This window comes from Oncorhynchus masou, unplaced genomic scaffold, assembly GCF_036934945.1.
Source record: "Oncorhynchus masou masou isolate Uvic2021 unplaced genomic scaffold, UVic_Omas_1.1 unplaced_scaffold_705, whole genome shotgun sequence".
Taxonomy (NCBI): Eukaryota; Metazoa; Chordata; class Actinopteri; order Salmoniformes; family Salmonidae; genus Oncorhynchus; species Oncorhynchus masou.
Window position 1 is genome coordinate 291,512 of NW_027013513.1, and position 25,426 is coordinate 316,937.

The window sequence follows — 25,426 nt, forward strand, 5'->3', positions numbered from 1 at the left end:
GGTGACACACATAATATATAAATGGTGGAATAAACACATAATATAAATGGTAACTTGTGGAATAAACACAATATATAAATGGTAACATGTGGAATAAACACAAAATATAAATGGTAACTTGTGGAATAAACACAATATATAAATGGTAACATGTGGAATAAACACAAAATATAAATGGTAACTTGTGGAATAAACACAATATATAAATGGTAACATGTGGAATAAACACAATATATAAATGGTAACTTGTGGAATAAACACACAATATATAAATGGTAACTTGTGGAATAGACACATAATATATAAATGGTAACTTGTGGAATAAACACATGATATATGAATGGTAACTTGTGGAATAAACACATAAGAAATAAATGGTAACTTGTGGAATAAACACATAATAAATAAATGGTAACCCTACTGTAGAATATAGAGGAGTGTAGCCCTACTGTAGAGTATAGAGGAGTGTAACCCTACTGTAGAATATAGAGTGTAACCCTACTGTAGAATATAGAGTGTAACCCTACTGTAGAATATAGAGGAGTGTAACCCTACTGTAGAGTATAGAGGAGTGTAACCCTACTGTAGAGTATAGAGGAGTGTAACGCCACTGTAGAATATAGAGGAGTGTAACCATACTGTAGAATATAGAGGAGTGTAACCCTACTGTAGAATATAGAGTGTAACCCTACTGTAGAATATAGAGGCGTGTAACCCCACAGTAGAGTATAGAGGAGTGTAACCCCACAGTAGAATATAGAGGAGTGTAACCCTACTGTAGAGAGGAGTGTAACCCCACTGTAGAATATAGAGGAGTGTAACCATACTGTAGAATATAGAGGAGTGTAACCCTACTGTAGAGTATAGAGGAGTGTAACCCTACTGTAGAGTATAGAGGAGTGTAACCCTACTGTAGAATATAGAGGAGTGTAACCCTACTGTAGAGTATAGAGGAGTGTAACCCTAACTGTAGAATATAGAGGAGTGTAACCCTACTGTAGAGTATAGAGGAGTGTAACCCAACTGTAGAGTATAGAAGAGTGTAACCCTACTGTAGAATATAGAGGACTGTAAGCCTACTGTAGAATATAGAGGAGTGTGACCCTACTGTAGAATATAGTGGGCACTGCAGGCCAAATACAGACCATTCTAGAATCCCAGAATACAGGGCACTGCAGGTCAAATTACAGACCATTCTAGTGTTTCTATGGCAATGGCCCCTGTCCTAGCCTGGCACAGTTTGGAATATGCTAACTCTCTCTCTTCAATTGATAAAAAAATAATAATAATTTAACTGGGCATGTCAGTGAAGAACAAATTCTTAATTTACAGTACAATGGCGGCCTACCCAAGCCAAACCCTAACCTGGACGATGCAGGGCCATGGGACTCCCAATGGGATGAAGACTTCCAATCACGGCCTGATACAGCCTGGAATCGAACCAGGGTCTGTAGTGAAGCCTCAAGCACTGAGATGCAGTGCCTTAGGCCGCTGCACCTGCAATCCCCAACCAACCAACCAACCAACCAACCATCCCTCTCCATACCAACCCTCTCTCCCCAAAGTCTCTACATCCCCCTACCTACTCTCCCCACACATCCCCCTCTCACCTACTCTCTCCCCATACCAACCTCTCACATCCCCCTCTCACCTAGTCTCTCTCCACACCAACCTCTCACCTAGTCTCTCCCCACACCAACCTCTCACATCCCCCTCTCACCTAGTCTCTCCCCACACCAACCTCTCACATCCCCCTCTCACCTAGTCTCTCCCCACACCAACCTCTCACATCCCCCTCTCACCTAGTCTCTCCCCACACCAACCTCTCACATCCCCCTCTCACCTAGTCTCTCCCAATACCAACCCCTTCCCATCCCCCTCTCACCTAGTCTCTCCCCATACCAACCCCTCACATCCCCCTCTCACCTAGTCTCTCCCCACACCAACCTCTCACCTACTCTCTCCCCATACCAACCCCTCTCACCTAGTCTCTCCCAATTACCAACCAGTCACATCCCCCTCTCACCTACTCTCTCCCCTCACCTAGCCCCTCCCCTCACATCCCCCTCTCATCTAGTCCCTCCCAATACCAACCTCTCACATCCCCCTCTCACCTACTCTCTCCCAATACCAACCCCTCACATCCCCCTCTCACCTAGTCCCTCCCCACACCAACCCCTCACATCCCCCTCTCACCTCGTCCCTCCCCACACCAACACCTCACATCCCCCTCTCACCTAGCCCCTCCCCTCACATCCCCCTCACCTGGTCTCTCCCCATACCAACCCCTCACATCCCCCTCACCTGGTCTCTCCCCATACCAACCCCTCACATCCCCCTCTCACCTGGTCTCTCCCCATACCAACCCCTCACATCCCCTCACCTGGTCTCTCCCCATACCAACCCCTCACATCCCCCTCACCTGGTCTCTCCCCATACCAACCCCTCACATCCCCCTCTCACCTCGTCCCTCCCCACACCAACCCCTCATCCCCTCTCACCTCGTCCCTCCCCCCTCTCACACCAACCCCTCACATCCCCCTCTCACCTAGTCCCTCCCCACACCAACCCCTCACATCCCCCTCTCACCTAGTCCCTCCCCCAACCCCTCACATCCCCCTCTCAACCCCCCTCACATCCCCCTCTCACCTCGTCCCTCCCCACACCAACACCTCACATCCCCCTCTCACCTAGCCCCTCCCCTCACATCCCCCTCACCTGGTCTCTCCCCATACCAACCACCAACCATATCACCCATTCACATGCAGGACTCGGACAGAACATCACTAAGGGCCTGTCCAGCTGCCGTGCATGCTCAACACTCTGGAGGCTGTCCCACATCCCAGCATGCACCCTGGGTTGTCAAAGAGCGAGAGGAAGGCAGACGGGCAGGGCTGTGAGACTGCTCAGACAGAACTCCTCTTGGGAAATCCTGCACTTTTCTGCTGTGCTGGCTGCTGTTCTGCTGCTCTACAGAATTACTCATTTCCTCCCTTCGTTTTAGGACTCATGCATAAAGATCTGCTGTCAGTACAGAATGCATTACGACACATTTTACCATATCTACAGTATGTATATTTTAAGATTTATATATATATATATATATATTTTAGGATATCTATATGTATATTTGACACTCACTTATCTAGTGGGGAATACATTGATGGTGAAGAGGAAAATAGAGGGTTAGTGGCTGAGGAAGAAGAGAAGGAGAGTAAAGGGGAAGGAGAGAAAGAAGGACAGTAAATAAAGGCTTGGTGGGTGAGGAAGAGGATAGATGGATGGAGGAGAAAGGAAGGAGAGAAAGATGGATGATGGAAGAGGAGATAAAGGACAGTAAATGAAAGGCTTGGTGGATGAGCCTTAATTAGCCACATCTTTCAGTGGCTGGCTGAGACCTGTCCTCTTCTCCTGCTGCTGTGTCCCTGGAGCAGGGTTCCCCAACTGGGCCCACGGGTGGTTCTCCTGCTGCTGTGTCCCAAGAGCAGGGTTCCCCAACTGGGCCACCTGGGCCCGCGGGTGGTTCTCCTGCTGCTTTGTCCCTAGAGCAGGGTTCCCCAACTGGGCCACCCTGGGCCCCTAGAGCAGGGTTCCCCAACTGGTGGGGTGGTCTCCTGCTGCTTTGTCCCTAGAGCAGGGTTCCCCAACTGGGCCCGCGGGTGGTTCTCCTGCTGCTGTGTCCCTAGAGCAGGGTTCCCCAACTGGGCCAACTGGGCCCGCGGGTGGTTCTCCTGCTGCTGTGTCCCTAGAGCAGGGTTCCCCAATTGGGCCCGCGGGTGATTTTATTTGGCCCCTTAAAGTTTAGTGAGCAAAAAAAAATAATTTCATTGTTGGACATAAATGAGTAAAAACACCATGGTGTTTCATCACATCCTCTCAGAGTTGAAGAGATGGAGACTAAACCTGTCTCCTCCATCTGGTATATGTTTATTGTTTTTCATATTTGACCTTGACTACTTGTGTTAAAGGGTTTTTAGTATTTTTATGGGGCTCACCTTGGCTCTGGTATGAAAGGCTACAACTCAAACCTTGACATACAAGGTCCTGGGGAAGGTTGATCTCCTCTGCTATCTGTGAAACACAACAACTCCAAACCATTTAGTTTCAGCTCCGCCTGGCTGCATTTCCAGGTCATTCATCTTTTGGAAAGGAATGGGTTTTGCCGTATGAACCCAAGAAATCGTCTCCTTGGCTTTTTTTGTTGTTGTCGGTAATTGTAGAATTCTTTGCAGCTTCCATACATTCCTCGTAGCCCAGCTGTGTGGATTCTGAGAGTATACCATATCGACTGGTGAGTACTAACCAGCTGTGTTGATTCTGAGAGTAAACCGTATAGACTGGTGAGTACTACCCAGCTGTTATTGATTCTGAGAGTATACCATATAGACTGGTGAGTACTAACCAGCTGTGTGGATTCTGAGAGTAAACCATATAGACTGGTGAGTACTAACCAGCTGTGTTGATTCTGAGAGTATACCATATATCGACTGGTGAGTACTACCAGCTGTGTTGATTCTGAGAGTAAACCATATAGACTGGTGAGTACTACCAGCTGTGTTGATTCTGAGAGTATACGATATAGACTGGTGAGTACTACCAGCTGTGTTGATTCCGAGAGTATACCATATAGACTGGTGAGTACTACCAGCTGTGTTGATTCTGAGAGTATACCATATAGACTGGTGAATACTACCCAGCTGTGTTGATTCTGAGAGTATACCATATAGACTGGTGAGTACTAACCAGCTGTGTTGATTCTGAGAGTAAACCATATAGACTGGTGAGTACTAACCAGCTGTGTTGATTCTGAGAGTATACCATATAGACTGGTGAGTACTACCCAGCTGTGTTGATTCTGAGAGTATACCATATAGACTGGTGAGTACTAACCAGCTGTGTTGATTCTGAGAGTATACCATATAGACTGGTGAATACTACCCAGCTGTGTTGATTCTGAGAGTAAACCATATAGACTGGTGAGTACTACCCAGCTGTCAAAATATCAACATTGATTCTGAGAGTAAACCATATAGACTGGTGAGTACTACCAGCTGTGTTGATTCTGAGAGTATACCATATAGACTGGTGAGTACTACCCAGCTGTGTTGATTCTGAGAGTAAACCATATAGACTGGTGAGTACTAACCAGCTGTGTTGATTCTGAGAGTATCCATATAGACTGGTGAGTACTACCCAGCTGTGTTGATTCAGAGTATACCATATAGACTGGTGAGTACTAACCAGCTGTGTTGATTCTGAGAGTATACCATATAGACTGGTGAATACTACCCAGCTGTGTTGATTCTGAGAGTAAACCATATAGACTGGTGAGTACTACCCAGCTGTGTTGATTCTGAGAGTAAACCATATAGACTGGTGAGTACTACCCAGCTGTGTTGATTCTGAGAGTATACCATATAGACTGGTGAGTACTACCAGCTGTGTTGATTCTGAGAGTAAACCATATAGACTGGTGAGTACTAACCAGCTGTGTTGATTCTGAGAGTAAACCATATAGACTGATGAGTACTACCCAGCTGTGTTGATTCTGAGAGTAAACCATATAGACTGGTGAGTACTAACCAGCTGTGTTGATTCTGAGAGTAAACCATATAGACTGATGAGTACTACCCAGCTGTGTTGATTCTGAGAGTAAACCATATAGACTGGTGAGTACTAACCAGCTGTGTTGATTCTGAGAGTAAACCATATAGACTGGTGAGTACTAACCAGCTGTGTTGATTCTGAGAGTAAACCATAGACTGGTGAGTAGAGTTTCAACATTCTATCAACATTCCCAACATTTACAGGTATTCTAGATATCCAGGTTGGAAGAGTTCGGAAATAAAACAGGCGATCCACAATCCTCCAACCAGGATTTCTGGAAAAACCTGACCGAGTTTTGCTACACTGAGGAAAGGTGTGATTATTCTGCCCACTAAATCACATGTTGACCACAAGGTGGCGCCACATACCACAACTAATAATATACCACAGACAGACACACAAAGCACCACACGCAGACAGACTCACACAAAGCCACACGCAGACAGACACACACAGAGCCACACGCAGACAGACTCACACAGAGCCACACGCAGACAGACTCACGCAGACAGACACACACAGACAGACTCACACAGAGCCACACGCAGACAGACTCACACAGAGCCACACGCAGACAGACTCACAGCGCCACACGCAGACAGACACACACAGCGCCACACGCAGACAGACTCACACAGAGCCACACGCAGACAGACTCACAGCGCCACACGCAGACACTCAGCGCCACACGCAGACAGACTCACAGCGCCACACGCAGACAGACTCACACAGAGCCACACGCAGACAGACTCACAGCGCCACACGCAGACAGACTCACAGCGCCACACGCAGACAGACACACAGCGCCACACGCAGACAGACACACAGAGCCACACGCAGACAGACTCACACAGCGCCACACGCAGACAGACTCACACAGCGCCACACGCAGACAGACTCACACAGCGCCACACGCAGACAGACTCACACAGCGCCACACGCAGACAGACTCACAGCGCCACACGCAGACAGACTCACAGCGCCACACGCAGACAGACTCACAGCGCCACACGCAGACAGACTCACAGCGCCACACGCAGACAGACTCACACAGCGCCACACGCAGACAGACTCACAGCGCCACACGCAGACAGACTCACAGCGCCACACGCAGACAGACTCACAGCGCCACACGCAGACTCACACAGAGCCACACGCAGACAGACTCACAGCGCCACACGCAGACACTCAGCGCCACACGCAGACAGACTCACAGAGCCACACGCAGACAGACTCACACAGAGCCACACGCAGACAGACTCACAGCGCCACACGCAGACAGACTCACAGCGCCACACGCAGACAGACACACAGCGCCACACGCAGACAGACACACAGAGCCACACGCAGACACTTACACAGCGCCACACGCAGACAGACTCACACAGCGCCACACGCAGACAGACTCACACAGCGCCACAGGCAGACAGACTCACACAGCGCCACACGCAGACAGACTCACAGCGCCACACGCAGACAGACTCACAGCGCCACACGCAGACAGACTCACAGCGCCACACGCAGACAGACTCACAGCGCCACACGCAGACAGACTCACAGCGCCACACGCAGACAGACTCACAGCGCCACACGCAGACAGACTCACAGCGCCACACGCAGACAGACTCACAGCGCCACACGCAGACTCACACAGAGCCACACGCAGACAGACTCACAGCGCCACACGCAGACAGACACACAGCGCCACACGCAGACAGACTCACACAGCGCCACACGCAGACAGACTCACACAGCGCCACACGCAGACAGACACACAGAGCCACACGCAGACAGACTCACAGAGCCACACGCAGACAGACTCACAGAGCCACACGCAGACAGACTCACAGCGCCACACGCAGACAGACACACAGCGCCACACGCAGACTCACACAGAGCCACACGCAGACAGACTCACAGCGCCACGCGCAGACAGACTCACAGCGCCACGCGCAGACAGACTCACAGCGCCACACGCAGACAGACACACAGAGCCACACGCAGACAGACTCACAGAGCCACACGCAGACAGACTCACAGAGCCACACGCAGACAGACTCACACAGCGCCACACGCAGACAGAAACACAGAGCCACACGCAGACAGACTCACAGCGCCACACGCAGACAGACTCACAGCGCCACACGCAGACAGACACACAGAGCCACACGCAGACAGACTCACAGAGCCACACGCAGACAGACTCACAGAGCCACACGCAGACAGACTCACAGAGCCACACGCAGACAGACTCACACAGCGCCACACGCAGACAGACTCACAGCGCCACACGCAGACAGACTCACAGCGCCACACGCAGACAGACTCACGCAGACAGACTCACAGCGCCACACGCAGACAGACTCACGCAGACAGACTCACAGCGCCACACGCAGACAGACTCACGCAGACAGACTCAGAGCGCCACACGCAGACAGACTCACAGCGCCACACGCAGACAGACTCACAGCGCCACACGCAGACAGACTCACAGCGCCACACGCAGACAGTCTCACAGCGCCACACGCAGACAGACTCACAGCGCCACACGCAGACAGACTCACAGCCACACGCAGACAGACTCACAGCGCACACGCAGACAGACTCACAGCGCCACACGCAGACAGACTCACAGCGCCACACGCAGACAGACACACAGAGCCACACGCAGACAGACACACAGAGCCACACGCAGACAGACACAGCGCCACACGCAGACTCACACAGAGCCACACGCAGACAGACTCACAGCGCCACACGCAGACAGACACACAGCGCCACACGCAGACAGACACACAGCGCCACACGCAGACAGACACACAGAGCCACACGCAGACAGACTCACAGAGCCACACGCAGACAGACTCACAGCGCCACACGCAGACAGACTCACAGCGCCACACGCAGACAGACACACAGAGCCACACGCAGACAGACTCACAGCGCCACACGCAGACAGACTCACAGCGCCACACGCAGACAGACACACAGCGCCACACGCAGACTCACACAGAGCCACACGCAGACAGACTCACAGCGCCACACGCAGACAGACTCACAGCGCCACACGCAGACAGACTCACAGCGCCACACGCAGACAGACACACAGAGCCACACGCAGACAGACTCACAGAGCCACACGCAGACAGACTCACAGAGCCACACGCAGACAGACTCACACAGTGCCACACGCAGACAGACTCACAGCGCCACACGCAGACAGACTCACAGCGCCACACGCAGACAGACTCACAGTGCCACACGCAGACAGACTCACGCAGACAGACTCACAGCGCCACACGCAGACAGACTCACAGCGCCACACGCAGACAGACTCACGCAGACAGACTCAGAGCGCCACACGCAGACAGACTCAGAGCGCCACACGCAGACAGACTCACAGCGCCACACGCAGACAGACTCACAGCGCCACACGCAGACAGACTCACAGCGCCACACGCAGACACTCACACAGCGCCACACGCAGACACTCACACAGCGCCACACGCAGACAGACTCACAGCGCCACACGCAGACAGACTCACAGCGCCACACGCAGACAGACTCACAGCGCCACACGCAGACAGACTCACAGCGCCACACGCAGGCAGACTCACAGCGCCACACGCAGACAGACTCACAGTGCCACACGCAGACAGACTCACGCAGACAGACTCACAGCGCCACACGCAGACAGACTCACAGCGCCACACGCAGACAGACTCACGCAGACAGACTCAGAGCGCCACACGCAGACAGACTCACAGCGCCACACGCAGACAGACTCACAGCGCCACACGCAGACAGACTCACAGCGCCACACGCAGACATCCACAGCGCCACACGCAGACAGACTCACAGCGCCACACGCAGACAGACTCACAGCGCCACAAGCAGACAGACTCACACAGACAGACTCACAGCGCCACACGCAGACAGACACACAGAGCCACACGCAGACAGACACACAGAGCCACACGCAGACAGACTCACAGCGCCACACGCAGACAGACTCACACAGAGCCACACGCAGACAGACTCACAGCGCCACACGCAGACAGACTCACAGCGCTCACACGCAGACAGACTCACAGCGCCACACGCAGACAGACACACAGAGCCACACGCAGACAGACACACACAGAGCCACACGCAGACAGACACACACAGAGCCACACGCAGACAGACTCACAGCGCCACACGCAGACAGACACACACAGCGCCACACGCACAGAGCCACACGCAGACAGACTCACGCAGACAGACTCACGCAGAGTCACACGCAGACAGACAAACAAAGCACCACACGCAGACAGACTCACAGCGCCACACGCAGACACACACAGCACCACACGCACAGACACACAGAGCCACACGCAGACAGACTCACGCAGACAGACTCACGCAGAGTCACACGCAGACAGACAAACAAAGCACCAAACGCAGACAGACACACAGAGCCACACGCAGACAGACACACAGAGCCACACGCAGACAGACTCACAGCGCCACACGCAGACAGACTCACAGCGCCACACGCAGACAGACTCACAGCGCCACACGCAGACAGACTCACAGCGCCACACGCAGACAGACTCACAGCGCCACACGCAGACAGACTCACAGCGCCACACGCAGACAGACTCACAGAGCCACACGCAGACAGACTCACACAGAGCCACACGCAGACAGACACACACAGAGCCACACGCAGACAGACTCACACAGCGCCACACGCAGACAGACTCACAGCGCCACACGCAGACAGACACACAGAGCCACACGCAGACAGACACAAGAGCCACACGCAGACAGACTTTCGGCGTTCACACGCAGACAGACTCACACAGCGCCACACGCAGACAGACTCAGAGCCACACGCAGTGTTTCTTGACAGACTCACAGCGCCACACGCAGACAGACTCAAGAGCCACACGCAGACAGACACACAGAGCCACACGCAGACAGACTCACAGCGCCAACGCAGACAGACTCACACAGAACCACATGTTTCAGACTTTGACAGAACCACACGCAGACAGACTACAGCGCCACATATTAGACAAACAGCGCCACACGCAGACAGACTTTCAGCTATTGCGCCACACGCAGACAGACTCACAGAGCCACACGCAGACAGACTCACACGTGCCACACGCAGTGACTCACAGCGCCACACGCAGTGTCTGACTCACAGCGCCACACGCAGACAGACACACAGCGTTGAGCAGACAGACACGCAGGTACACAGAGTCAACCCTCCACACCGCAGCATACAGGATAAAGCCTTTCTAGATTATTAAAGAGAAGCAGCTTTTTCCCTGATCAGAAAATACAACTGTTTCTTCATCATATTTCCTTTTTATTGGGTTTTTCTTTTCCTATGAAAAGCTGCTGTTGAAAACAGCCAAAGTGAAGTGCTTCAATGTCCTCATCTTTCTCCAATGACATCCCTCCAAAACTACCATCACATGGGTACGGGTGTTCTTATTGGCTCACTGAGAATGTATCTGACCCTTGATTGTAAACGCTCTGTTCTTCATTGTTTGCTGTGGTTGTTGAATTGAGGTGTTCAGGGCGTGAGGCCTGGTCCCCTGTCCTGACCAGTTATTGTCGTCCTCTATCCACTGGCTCCAGTAGTTTTAATCCAGGTTATTGTTGTTGTTAGGCATGGTCCCCTGTCCTGACCAGTTATTGTCTTCCTCTATCCACTGGCTCCAGTAGTTTTAATCCAGGTTATTGTTGTTGTGAGGCCTGGTCCCCTGTCCTGACCAGTTATTGTCGTCCTCTATCCACTGGCTCCAGTAGTTTTAATCCAGGTTGTTGTTGTTGTGAGGCCTGGTCCCCAGAACAGTCCTGTTTTATCCACGTCGTACAGTACGTCCAGTATTGCGTCGCTCCGTGCTCACCTCCTAAAAACGAGGTACAGCCGGGGCGACAAGTCTGTTTTTATTTATTTTTAATCTTCTCCAAAATAGATGTCATATATATAATATATACACATCGAACACATATCTTTATTCATCTGTGATGCCTGTAAGTCCCCTCCCCTCCCTCCCCCAAAAAATGGAAAAACATTTTGTACTTTTATTACAAAATTGTAACAAAGACAGTTCTTTCTTGTTCTCCTGTTCATCCCTGGAAGGAGGATGAGGCTCGGTGAATACGGACAGCTGGAGGTTGTCTGTCACTGATTGGTGGATAATTGTTGTGGGCAGAAAAGGGGCAGAGAAATGGTGGATGGAAAGGGAGCGAATGACAGAATAAACAGAAGGAAATAAATGTTGTGTGTTTGAGAGTTAATGTCCAAACTGAACTATTATGGGTCATGTCTTCACATATTAACAAATCCACAAACATCTTGTGTTCTTTTATTACGAAATAGAGCTACAATATGAACATTGCATTTTCTCCTGGCCTCTTGTCTGTCTGTCTGTGGATCTGTCTGTCTGTGTGTCTGCTGAAGCTGTAGCTACAGTAACATTGTGTTGAGGTATTTTCTGCAGGTCACTGTGTTCTTTGAACACTTCTGTGGATAATGACAGATCAACCTTGTTCTGTCACTGTCAGAGGGATGTGTGTGTGTGTGTATTATGATGTCACGGTGTTCGTGACCAATGGGGAGGTCTGAAGAAGGAGTGGATAAACAAAAAGGTTCTGAATGTTTTCAAAATGACAACCAACCAAAACAAAAAGGGACAAGGTCAGGAAAAACAGGGGGAAAAAAAGATTTTAAAAAGAGAAACCAGCGTCTGATTGGGCGGCACGTGTTCAGTTCAGGGGAAGAAGGACCTGCTCGGAGCCAAAATGGTTGCCGGATTTCCCTCCATTTGGCCTAAAGTCAATTAGCCAGACGGTGGATCGTCGAGGAATTAAAAGCAGGATGCCTGAGCCAGCCACACCGGCATTCGCTGTCTGTAGGTCTGTCCGTCTGTCTGCTGTGAGGAACCAGGGCCAGGGACCACAACTCGAACCAGGTCTAGGATCCCATGGTGGACTGAGAACGAGGGGAAGGAAGTCTCTCAGAAGGCCTGCTGAGCTGGGTTGTAGTTGAAGGTGGATGGCACGTGGGGTCTTCCTCTAGCTTCTCGTATTCCAGATGAAACTCCTAGAAAGGGTTTTAGGGGAGGAACGGGGTGTTCAGGGAAGGCAGTGGATAACGGCAGTGTTCAGCTGAAGCAGTGGATAACGGTAGTGGATAACGGCAGTGGATAACGGCAGTGGATAGCTGAAGCAGTGGATAACGGTAGTGGATAACGGCAGTGGATAACGGCAGTGTTCAGCTGAAGCAGTGGATAAATAACGGTAGTGGATAACGGCAGTGGATAACGGCAGTGGATAACGGCAGTGGATAACGGTAGTGTTCAGCTGAAGCAGTAGATAACGGTAGTGGATAACGGTAGTGGATAACGGCAGTGGATAACGGTAGTGTTCAGCTGAAGCAGTAGATAACGGTAGTGGATAACGGCAGTGGATAACGGTAGTGGATAACGGCAGTGGATAACGGTAGTGGATAACGGCAGTGGATAACGGTAGTGGATAACGGTAGTGTTCAGCTGAAGCAGTAGATAACGGTAGTGGATAACGGCTAGTGGATAACGGCAGTGTTCAGCTGAAGCAGTAGATAACGGCAGTGGATAACGGCAGTGGATAACGGTAGTGTTCAGCTGAAGCAGTAGATAACGGCAGTGGATAACGGCAGTGGATAACGGGATAACGGCAGTGGATAACGGTAGTGTTCAGCTGAAGCAGTGGATAACGGTAGTGGATAACGGCAGTGGATAACGGCAGTGGATAACGGCAGTGTTCAGCTGAAGCAGTGGATAACGGCAGTGGATAACGGCAGTGGATAACGGCAGTGGATAACGGCAGTGGATAACGGCAGTGGATAACGGCAGTGGATAGCGGCAGTGGATAACGGTAGTGGATAGCGGTAGTGGATAGCGGTAGTGGATAACGGTAGTGTTCAGCTGAAGCAGTAGATAACGGTAGTGGATAACGGTAGTGTTCAGCTGAAGCAGTAGATAACGGCAGTGGATAACGGCAGTGTTCAGCTGAAGCAGTGGATAACGGTAGTGGATAACGGCAGTGGATAACGGCAGTGTTCAGCTGAAGCAGTAGATAACGGTAGTGGATAACGGCAGTGGATAACGGCAGTGGATAACGGCAGTGTTCAGCTGAAGCAGTGGATAACGGTAGTGTTCAGCTGAAGCAGTGGATAACGCGGGATAACGTGGATAACGCGGCAGTGGATAGCGGCAGTGGATAGCGTGTTCAGTGATATAACGGTAGTGGATAACGGTAGTGGATAAGCGAAGCAGTGGATAACGGCAGTGGATAACGGTAGTGGATAACGGTAGTGTTCAGCTGAAGCAGTAGATAACGGCGTGTGATAAGGCTGGATAAGCAGTGGATAACGGTAGTGGATAACGGCAGTGGATAACGGCAGTGTTCAGCTGAAGCAGTGGATAACGGTAGTGTTCAGCTGAAGCAGTGGATAACGGTAGTGGATAACGGCAGTGGATAACGGCAGTGGATAACGGCAGTGTTCAGCTGAAGCAGTGGATAACGGTAGTGGATAACGGCAGTGGATAACGGTAGTGTTCAGCTGAAGCAGTAGATAACGGTAGTGGATAACGGCAGTGGATAACGGTAGTGTTCAGCTGAAGCAGTAGATAACGGTAGTGGATAACGGCAGTGGATAACGGCAGTGGATAACGGCAGTGGATAACGGCAGTGTTCAGCTGAAGCAGTAGATAACGGCAGTGGATGGATAACGGTAGTGTAGTGGATAACGGCAGTGGATAATAACGGCAGTGTTAAGCGGCAGTGGATAACGGCAGTGGATAACGGTAGTGGATAGCGGCAGTGGATAGCGGCAGTGTTCAGCTGAAGCAGTGATAACGGCGGTAGTGGATAACGGCAGTGGATAACGGCAGTGGATAACGGTAGTGTTTAGGATAACGAGCAGTGGATAACGGAATAACAGTATTTTAGGGAGAGCAGTGGATAACAGTATTTTAGGGTGGATAACGGCAGTGGATAACGGCAGTATTTTCAGCTGAAGCAGTGGATAACGGCGTGGATTTTAGGGAGAGTGGACAACAATATTTTAGGGTAGTGGATAACGGTATTGTTCAGCTGAAGCAGTAGATAACAGTATTTTAGGGATAGCAGTGGACAACAGTGGATAACGGTATTGGATAGGGAGGCAGTGGATAACGGTAGTGTTCAGCTGAAGTAGTGGATAACGGTAGTGGATAACAATAACAGTATTTTAGGATAACGAGCAGTGGACAACATACAGTATTTTAGCTGAGAGCAGTGGATAACAACAGTGGATTTTAGTGGATAGCAGTGGACAGTGGATAACGGTTTTAGTGGAGAGCAGTGGATAACGGCAGTGGATAACGGTAGTGTTCAGCTGAAGCAGTGGATAACGGTAGTGGATAACGGTAGTGGATAACGGTAGTGGACGACGACAGTATTTTAGGGAGAGCAGTGGACAACAACAGTATTTTAGGGAGAGCAGTGGACGACAACAGTATTTTAGGGAGAGCAGTGGACGACAACAGTATTTTAGGGAGAGCAGTGGACGACAACAGTATTTTAGGGAGAGCAGTGGACATCAACAGTATTTTAGGGAGAGCAGTTGACAACAACAGTATTTTAGAGAGAGCAGTGGACAACAACATTATTTTAGGGAGAGCAGTGGACAACAACAGTATTTTAGGGAGAGCAGTGGACAACAACAGTATTTTAGGGAGAGCAGTGGACAACAACAGTATTTTAGGGAGAGCAGTGGACAACAACAGTATTTTAGGGAGAGCAGTGGACAACAACAGTATTTTAGGGAGAGCAGTGGACAACAACAGTATTTTAGGGAGAGCAGTGGACAACAACAGTATTTTAGGGAGAGCAGTGGACAACAACAGTATTTTAGGGAGAGCAGTGGACAACAACAGTATTTTAGGGAGAGCAGTGGACAACAACAGTATTTTAGGGAGAGCAGTGGACAACAACAGTATTTTAGGGAGAGCAGTGGACAACAACAGTATTTTAGGGAGAGCAGTAGACAACAACAGTGTTCAGCTGAAGCAGCATATTAAATACAGAACATCTTGAGGAGAATATTGGACACATGATAGAACAATACTAGAAGCTTTCTATGGGGGGAATCAGCAGGTTTACAAATCCTCTGGGAGTGTATGATCCCACATGTCCACAACTGCATGACAAATCACATCTATACGAATATCAAACACATACACTTTTGCAATTGGAAAAGCTGTTATTGTTAGCTTGCCTTGACCCCCCCCCCTACACACACACACACCCCAACAGTATTTCTGATTTCTAGTTGAAACGACAACGCATTGGGGAAGTATTCAGACCCCTTCCCTTTCCCACATTATGTTACAGCCTCATTCTAAAATGGATTACATTGTTTTTTCCTCATCAATCTACACACAATACCCCGTAATGACATCACCATACCCCCTAATGACATCACCGTACCCCCTAATGACATCACCGTACCCCCTAATGACATCACAATACCCCATAATGACATCACCATACCCCATAGTGACATCCCATACCCCATAATGACATCACAATACCCCATAATGACATCACAATACCCCATAATGACATCACCGTACCCCCTAATGACATCACCGTACCCACTAATGACATCACAATACCCCATAATGACATCACCGTATAATGACATCACCGTACCCCATAATGACATCACCGTACCCCATAATGACATCACAATACCCCATAATGACATCACCATACCCCATAGTGACATCCCATACCCCATAATGACATCACAATACCCCATAATGACATCACAATACCCCATAATGACATCACAATACCCCATAATGACAAAGCGAATACAGGTTCATTTTTTCTTCAAATGTATTAAAGATAAACTGAAACACCTTATTTACATCAGTATTCAGACTCTTTGCTATGAGACTGGAAATTGAGCTCCAGTGCATCCTGTTTCCATTGATCATCCTTGAGATGTTTCTACAACTTGGACATGATTTGGAAAGGCACACACCTGTCTATATAAGGTCTCACAGTTGACAGTGCATGTCATTGCAAAAACCAAGTCATGATCTCTAAAGAATTGTCCGTAGAGCTCCGAGACAGGATTGTTGTTGAGGCACAGATCTGGGGAAGGGTACCAGAAAATGTTTGTAGCATTGAAGGTCCCCAAGAACACAGTGGCCTCCATCATTCTGAAATGGAAGAATTTTAGAGCCACCAAGACTATTTCTAGAGCTGTCTGCCAGGACAAACTGAGCAATAGGGGGAGAAAGGCCATTGGTCAGGGAGGTGACCAAGAACCCAAAAAGAATGGGAGAAACTCCTCAAATACTGGTGTGCCAAACTTACCCATGAAAACTCACGGCTGTATTCGCTGCCAAAGGCACTTCAACAAAGTACTGAGTAAAGGGTCTGAATACTTATATAAATGTTATATTTATTTATTATACATTTGCAAAAATTGCTTCTTTTTTTTAAAAATGGGGTTGAGTGTGTAGAAAAAACTATTTAATCAATTTTATAATAAAGCTGTAACAAAGAAAATGTGGAAAAAGTCAAGGGGTCTGAATACTTTCTGAATGCACTGTAACTACGGTAACAGTCCTCAAGCCTCCGTCCTTCACCTTGGCTACTTTCCTCCAGTTAAGACAATCAAAGAAGTAGTAGGTGCCTCTCTCATAGGCGTTGGTCTTCAGAGTGGGCTCCATGCCCGGCGCCCGTGTGATCCACACACGCTCCTCCTTGTGGTACCGCCAGTCCCGGTTGAAGCTGAGGTCACAGGTCACACAGGTTACGGGTCAAATGTTAGGGCAGAGCATTGTATACGGTAGAAACAATTGATTATAAGACTTGAAAAACTACATAGAGGTTGCAGAAGGGGGCTGACTACATAGAGGTGGCAGAAGGGGGCTGACTACATAGGTGGCAGAAGGGGGCTGCCTACATAGAGGTGGCAGAAGGGGGCCTGACTACATAGAGGTGGCAGAAGGGGGCTGACTACATAGGTGGCAGAAGGGGGCTGCCTACATAGAGGTGGCAGAAGGGGGACCTGGCTACATAGAGGTGGCAGAAGGGGGACCTGGCTACATAGAGGTTGCAGAAGGGGCCAGACTACATAGAGGTGGCAGAAGGGGGCCAGACTACATAGAGGTGGCAGAAGGGGGCCAGACTACATAGAGGTGGCAGAAGGGGGCCAGACTACATAGAGGTGGCAGAAGGGGGCCCTGACTACATAGAGGTAGCAGAAGGGGGCCTGACTACATAGAGGTGGCAGAAGGGGGCCAGACTACATAGAGGTGGCAGAAGGGGGCCAGACTACATAGAGGTGGCAGAAGGGGGCCCTGACTACATAGAGGTAAGCAGAAGGGGGCCCTGACTACATAGAGGTGGCAGAAGGGGGCCCTGACTACATAGAGGTGGCAGAAGGGGGCCCTGACTACATAGAGGTGGCAGAAGGGGGCTGATTACATAGAGGTGGCAAAAGGAGGCCCTGACTACATAGAGGTGGCAGAAGGGGGCCCTGACTACATAGAGGTGGCAGAAGGGCCCTGGCTACATAGAGGTGGCAGAAGGGAGCCCTGACTACATAGAGGTGGCAGAAGGGGGCCAGACTACATAGAGGTGGCAGAAGGGGGCCTGACTACATCGAGGTATGTTCTGCTTCATGTTCCACGTCAGTACCACTACAACCCAGAGGAGGGCGCTCGTTCACAAGAAAAGGTGAGTAAAACAAGCACCTCGCCAAGCCTGTTACCATAGCAGACACTAGCTAGCCCAGCTGAGGAGCATCCTTCACACAGTGCGGTGTGTCTGTATACGTACAGCTCTACTGCTGCCAGCAGCTGGAGGAGGTCTCCTCCATTCATGTAGTAAAGATAGAACAGCAGGTCCTCCCCATACCGAGACAGTTTGATTGCAGCAAGCTGGAAGGAGGGGAGGGGAGGAAAAGAGAGAGAGGGGAGGAAAAGAGAGAGAGGGGGAAAAGAGAGCGAGGGGGGAAAAGAGAGAGGGGGAAAAGAGGGAGAGAGGGGAAAAGAGAGAGAGAGGGGAAAAGAGAGCGAGGGGGGAAAAGAGAGAGAGAGGGGAAAAGAGAGCGAGAGGGGAAAAGAGAGAGAGAGGGGAAAAGAGAGAGAGGGAAAAAGAGAGAGGGGAAAAGAGAGAGAGAGGGGAAAAGAGAGAGAGAGGGAAAAGAGAGAGGGAGGAAAAGAGAGAGAGAGGGGAAAAGAGAGAGAGGGGAAAAGAGAGCGAGAGGGGAAAAGAGAGAGAGAGGGGAAAAGAGAGAGAGAGGGGAAAAGAGAGAGAGAGGGGAAAAGAGAGAGAGAGGGGAAAAGAGGGAGAGGGGCAACAGGTTATTGATCTCGTCAGCGACCTGGCACCATCAACAGCAGCTAACCGTGCCATTCTTATCTCAACCGTAGATAAAAAGATGATTCAACTCTCACAGTGGACAGAGCAGTTACAACAAGTGTTGCTAGTGCACACAAACAGAGGGGCCAATAACACGAGGGCCAAAACAACAACGTTACATTGAGCTGGTTAGAAACGGTACTTTAACCATCCTTAATGAACAACTTAGAAGAAGGTCTGAATCAGAGAGGTGCGGGGGGGCTGCCATAAGGGTGAATGGTGGTGTGTTGTGGCCATGTTGGCCAACAGCAACCCAACCCTGGGTTTATTCAGTCTCTGAGGTACATACCTTGTCCCTTATGTGAATGTTGGTTAAATACTCAGATGGAACATGGAAGTCTGGAAGTGAAGAGAGAAGTGGTTAGAGAGAACCAGACGGGGGAAACTGGCAGAATCTATCCCACCTCCAGAGCACTCTGTCTGGGTAGGATACGTACCGATGTCCTGGGGTCGACACGGTGCTGACGCCCAGGGAGACGCAAACTTGGGGTACAGGTTTCTGAAGGACGAGAAAGTGGTCATGCTGTTACTGACAGATTATTTTGTTGCCATGTTAACAGGTTACAATGGCGTGTCCTCCTTTTCATTTTTCGATTTAAAAACAAAAGACAGAATTGCACCTCTTCAAGGAATTCCACCTCTTCAAGGAATACCTAGGATAGGATAAAGTAATCCTTCTCACCCCCGCCCCCCCCTTAAATGATTTAGATGCACTATCGTAAAGTGGCTGTTCCACTGGATGTCATAAGGTGAATTCACCAATTTGTAAGTCGCTCTGGATAAGAGCGTCTGCCAAATGACTTCAATGTAATTGGACATAATAGCAGCCTATTGTCCAGTGAGTGTGTTTCAGGAGGCGACAGTAGAGATCAGCTGCCTGCTGCTCTGCTCTCAGGCTGTCAGGGTGAGACAACATGTAGCAGGATGACTGAGTAGTGAAGGCTGCTCATCTTCCTATGACTGGAGGAGGGAGATGCCAAGAGGTGTGTGAAAGAGCCACTCCTCGCCCCGTTCCCGTAACGGCCCGTTCTACTGGACTCCCAGCCACGGCCCGTTCTACTGGACTCCCAGCCACGGCCCGTTCTACTGGACTCCCAGCCACGGCCCGTTCTACTGGACTCCCAGCCACGGCCCGTTCTACTGGACTCCCAGCCACGGCCCGTTCTACTGGACTCCCAGCCACGGCCCGTTCTACTGGACTCCCAGCCACGGCCCGTTCTACTGGACTCCCAGCCACGGCCCGTTCTACTGGACTCCCAGCCACGGCCCGTTCTACTGACTCCCAGCCACGGCCCGTTCTACTGGACTCCCAGTCACGGCCCGTTCTACTGGACTCCCAGTCACGGCCCGTTCTACTGGACTCCCAGTCACGGCCCGTTCTACTGGACTCCCAGTCACGGCCCGTTCTACTCCCCAGTCACGGCCCGTTCTACTTCCCAGTCACGGCCCGTTCTACTTCCCGTAACTCCCGTCACTTCCCGGCCCGCTCTTCAGAAGGACTGTTATAGTAACAGCCAAACTGTCACCATTATCTTCAGAAGGACTGTTATAGTAGAGATCAGCCAAACTGTCACCATTATCTTCAGAAGGACTGTTATAGTAGAGATCTACTTCCCAAATTATCGGTCACCATTATCTTCAGAAGAACTGTTACTAGAGATCCCAAACTGTCACCATTATCTTCAGAAGGACTGTTATAGTAGAGATCAGCCAAACTGTCACCATTATCTTCAGAAGGACTGTTATAATAGAGATCAGCCAAACTGTCACCATTATCTTCAGGACTGTTATAGTAGAGATCAGCCAAACTGTCACCATTATCTTCAGAAGGACTGTTATAGTAGAGATCAGCCAAACTGTCACCATTATCTTCAGGACTGTTATAGTAGAGATCAGCCAAACTGTCACCATTATCTTCAGAAGGACTGTTATAGTAGAGATCAGCCAAACTGTCACCATTATCTTCAGAAGGACTGTTATAGTAGAGATCAGCCAAACGGTCACCATTATCTTCAGAAGGACTGTTACAGTAGAGATCAGCCAAACTGTCACCATTATCTTCAGAAGGACTGTTACAGTAGAGATAGCCAAACTGTCACCATTATCTTCAGAAGGACTGTTACAGTAGAGATCAGCCAAACTGTCACCATTATCTTCAGAAGGACTGTTATAGTAGAGATCAGCCAAACTGTCACCATTATCTTCAGAAGGACTGTTACAGTAGAGATCAGCCAAACTGTCACCATTATCTTCAGAAGGACTGTTACAGTAGAGATCAGCCAAACTGTCACCATTATCTTCAGAAGGACTGTTACAGTAGAGATCAGCCAAACTGTCACCATTATCTTCAGAAGGACTGTTATAGTAGAGATCAGCCAAACTGTCACCATTATCTTCAGAAGGACTGTTACAGTAGAGATCAGCCAAACTGTCACCATTATCTTCAGAAGGACTGTTATAGTAGAGATCAGCCAAACTGTCACCATTATCTTCAGAAGGACTGTTACAGTAGAGATCAGCCAAACTGTCACTCTAGTCCTCCACATCGCCTGACACTGAATCCTGGCCTCTAATTGGCTGCTAAAAAGACAGCTATTACATTTTTGTATTTATTTAACCATTATTTTACCAGGTAAGTTGACTGAGAACATTCTCATTTACAGCAAGGACCTGGGGAATAGTTACAGGGGAGAGAAGGGGATGAATGAGCCAATTGTAAGCTGGGGATGATTAGGTGACCATGATGGTATGAGGGCCACATTAGGAGTTTAGCCAGGACACCGGGGTTAACACCCCTACTCTTATGATAAGTGCCATGGGATCTTTAATGACCACCGAGAGTCAGGACAACCCTTTAATATCCTACACAGGGCAATGTCCCCAATCACTGCCCTGGGGCATTGGGATATATTTTTTTAGACCAGAGGATAGAGTGCCCCCTACTGGCCCTCCAACACCACTTCCAGCAGGATCTGGTCTCCCATCCAGGGACCGACCAGGACCAAACCTGCTTAGCTTCAGAAGCAAGCCAGCAGTGGTATGCAGGGTGGTACGCTGTTGGCTCACCTCTGACCAATCAATGGCGCAGGTGATCCAGAGTGGGCGGGTGTTAGGGGTGTGGCTCCCTGAGACAAAACACAGGCTATGATCAGACAGCCTTCAGTGGCTTAGCAGTTATTTTTACACCGTGCGCACACACCGTGCGCACACACCGTGCGCACCACACCGTGCGCACACACACCGTGCGCACACACACCGTGCACACCACACCGTGCACACCACACCGTGCACACCACACCGTGCACACCACACCGTGCACACACACCGTGCACACCACACCGTGCACACCACACCGTGCACAGCTGACATTTGGTGCATGAGAAATGCTTAACAGAAGCCTTTGGTCTGAGGGGCGTCGTCACCAAACACAGGAGATGTCACTCCACTAACCCTCCAGCTATGTAGATCATTAAACTAGTCACATCACTACCCACAGACAGACAGCAGTTACCCTACACAGCAGTTACCCTACACAGCACAGACAGACAGCAGTTACCCTACACAGCACAGACAGACAGCAGTTACCCTACACAGCACAGAGAGAGAGACAGCAGTTACCCTACACAGCACAGAGAGAGACAGCAGTTACCCTACACACCACAGAGAGACAGCAGTTACCCTACACAGCACAGACAGAGAGACAGCAGTTACCCTACACAGACAGACAGAGAGACAGCAGTTACCCTACACACCACAGAGACAGCAGTTACCCTACACACCACAGAGAGACAGCAGTTACCCTACACAGCACAGACAGACAGCAGTTACCCTACACACCACAGAGAGACAGCAGTTACCCTACACAGACAGACAGAGAGACAGCAGTTACCCTACACACCACAGAGAGACAGCAGTTACCCTACACAGCACAGAGAGACAGCAGTTACCCTACACACCACAGACAGACAGCAGTTACCCTACACAGCACAGACAGACAGCAGTTACCCTACACAGCACAGACAGACAGCAGTTACCCTACACAGCACAGACAGACAGCAGTTACCCTACACAGCACAGACAGACAGCAGTTACCCTACACAGCACATCAGACAGACAACAGTTACCCTACACAGCACAGACAGAGAGACAGCAGTTACACTACACAGCACAGACAGAGAGACAGCAGTTACTCCTCACAGCACATCAGACAGACAGCAGCTACACCACACAGCACATCAGACAGACAGCAGCTACTCCTCACAGCATATCAGACAAACAGCAGTTACCCTACACACCACAGACAGACATCAGCTACTCCTCACAGCACATCAGCCAGACAGCAGTTACAGCACACAGCACATCAGACAGACAGCAGCTACTCCTCACAGCACATCAGACAGACAGCAGCTACTCCTCACAGCACAGACAGACAGCAGCTACACCACACAGCACATCAGACAGACAGCAGCTACACCACACAGCACATCAGACAGACAGCAGCTACACCACATCAGACAGACAGCAGCTACACCACATCAGACAGACAGCAGCTACACCACACAGCACATCAGACAGACAGCAGCTACACCACATCAGACAGACAGCAGCTACTCCTCACAGCACATCAGACAGACAGCAGCTACTCCTCACAGCACATCAGACAGACAGCAGCTACTCCTCACAGCACATCAGACAGACAGCAGCTACTCCTCACAGCACATCAGACAGACAGCAGCTACTCCTCACAGCACATCAGACAGACAGCAGCTACACCACATCAGACAGACAGCAGCTACTCCTCACAGCACATCAGACAGACAGCAGCTACACCACACATCAGCCAGACAGCAGCTACAGCACATCAGACAGTTTATTATACTGCATCTACTGATGGATAATGAAGCTTCACTCCGTCTGACTCCATAAGTTAAGAGTCTAACTACGGCTGCAGCCTAAACTGCTCCTGGATCAGTTATTCCCAGGTCCCGTTGAGAGAGTTTCTAAATGTCCTAGAGACGACCAGACTTACTCTGGCGAGTTGAGGTTGAGTCCTAGTGTTGTCAGGTCACTGCCCAGTGCCAGGTGCACCATGCCAGGGTCCGTCTCCGCTGCCCTGATGAACGTTAACAAGCCAATCATCCCAAACTGGTCTGTTACCATGCCCCCGGGAATGTTCGTCACGCGGCCTGGAGGGGAGGAGGAGAGGAAAGACCAATGAGGATGGGACCTCCAGACAGGACATGTTGTGACAGACAGCAATGTTTTGAGTGTGTGCACATGTGTGTGTTTGAGACAGTGAGCTACACCTGTGTGTTTGAGTGTTTGAGTGTGTGTGTGTGTGTGTGCACATCAGCCAGTGTGTGTTTGAGTGTGTTCAGACAGACAGTGTAGTGTGTGTTTGACAGTGTTGTGTGTGTGTGTGTGTCAGTTGACAGTGTGTGTGTGTGTGTTTGAGTGTGAGTGTGAGACAGTGAGTGTGCTGTGTGAGTGTGTGTGTTTGAGTGTGAGTGTGTGTTTGAGTCCTGAGTGTGTGAGTGTGTCAGTGAGTGTGAGTGTTTGGAGTCAGCCAGACAGTGTGTGTGAGTGAGTGTGTGCAGCTTGACCATTTGAGTGTGAGTGTGAGTGTGTGAGTGTGAGTGTGTGTGTGAGTGTGAGTGTGTGTTTGAGTGTACTGTGCACAGTGAGTGTGAGTGTGTGCGTTTGAGTGTGACATGTGAGTGACAGCAGCTAACCACATCAGACTGAGTGCAGTGTGTGAATCAGTGTGAGTGTGTGCGTGTGAGTGTGACAGTGTGCGTGTGAGTGTGTGTGTGCGTTTCAGACAGACAGTGTTTGAGTGTGTGTGTTTCAGTGTGACAGTGTGTGTTTGAGTGTGTGTGTGTGCAGTGTGTGTTTCAGTGTGTGTGTGTGTGTGTGTGTGTGTGAAGTGTGTGTGTGTCAGTGGTGTTATGTGTGTGTGTGTGTGTTTGACAGTGTGTGTGTTTGAGTGTGAGTGTGTCAGCCAGACAGTGACTGTGTGTGTCAGTGTGTGTGTGTGTGTGTGTGAGTGTGACAGAGTGTGAGTGAGCCAAACAGTGAGTGTGTGTGTTCACAGCACATCAGTGAGACAGCAGCTGAGTGTGTGAGACAGTGTGAGTGTGTGCAGTGTGTCAGACAGACAGTGCGTTTGAGTGTGAGTGTGACACGTGACGTGCAGCTACACCACATCAGAGTGACAGTGTGCTACACTTGAGTCAGTGTGTGTGTGTTTGAGTGTGAGTGTGAGTGTGAGTGTGTGTGAGCAGTGACCTGGGACACAGTGTGTGTTTGAGTGACATGAACGAGTTGTGCGTGTGTGTTTGAG

At 50.0% G+C, this 25,426-nt stretch overlaps 1 pseudogene; it reads right to left on the reverse strand.

Moving 5' to 3' along the window:
* Positions 1-12,256: 12,256 nt before the first annotated feature.
* LOC135537064 (CCR4-NOT transcription complex subunit 2-like) overlaps positions 12,257-25,426 on the reverse strand; it is an 87,001-nt pseudogene continuing 73,831 nt past the window's right edge.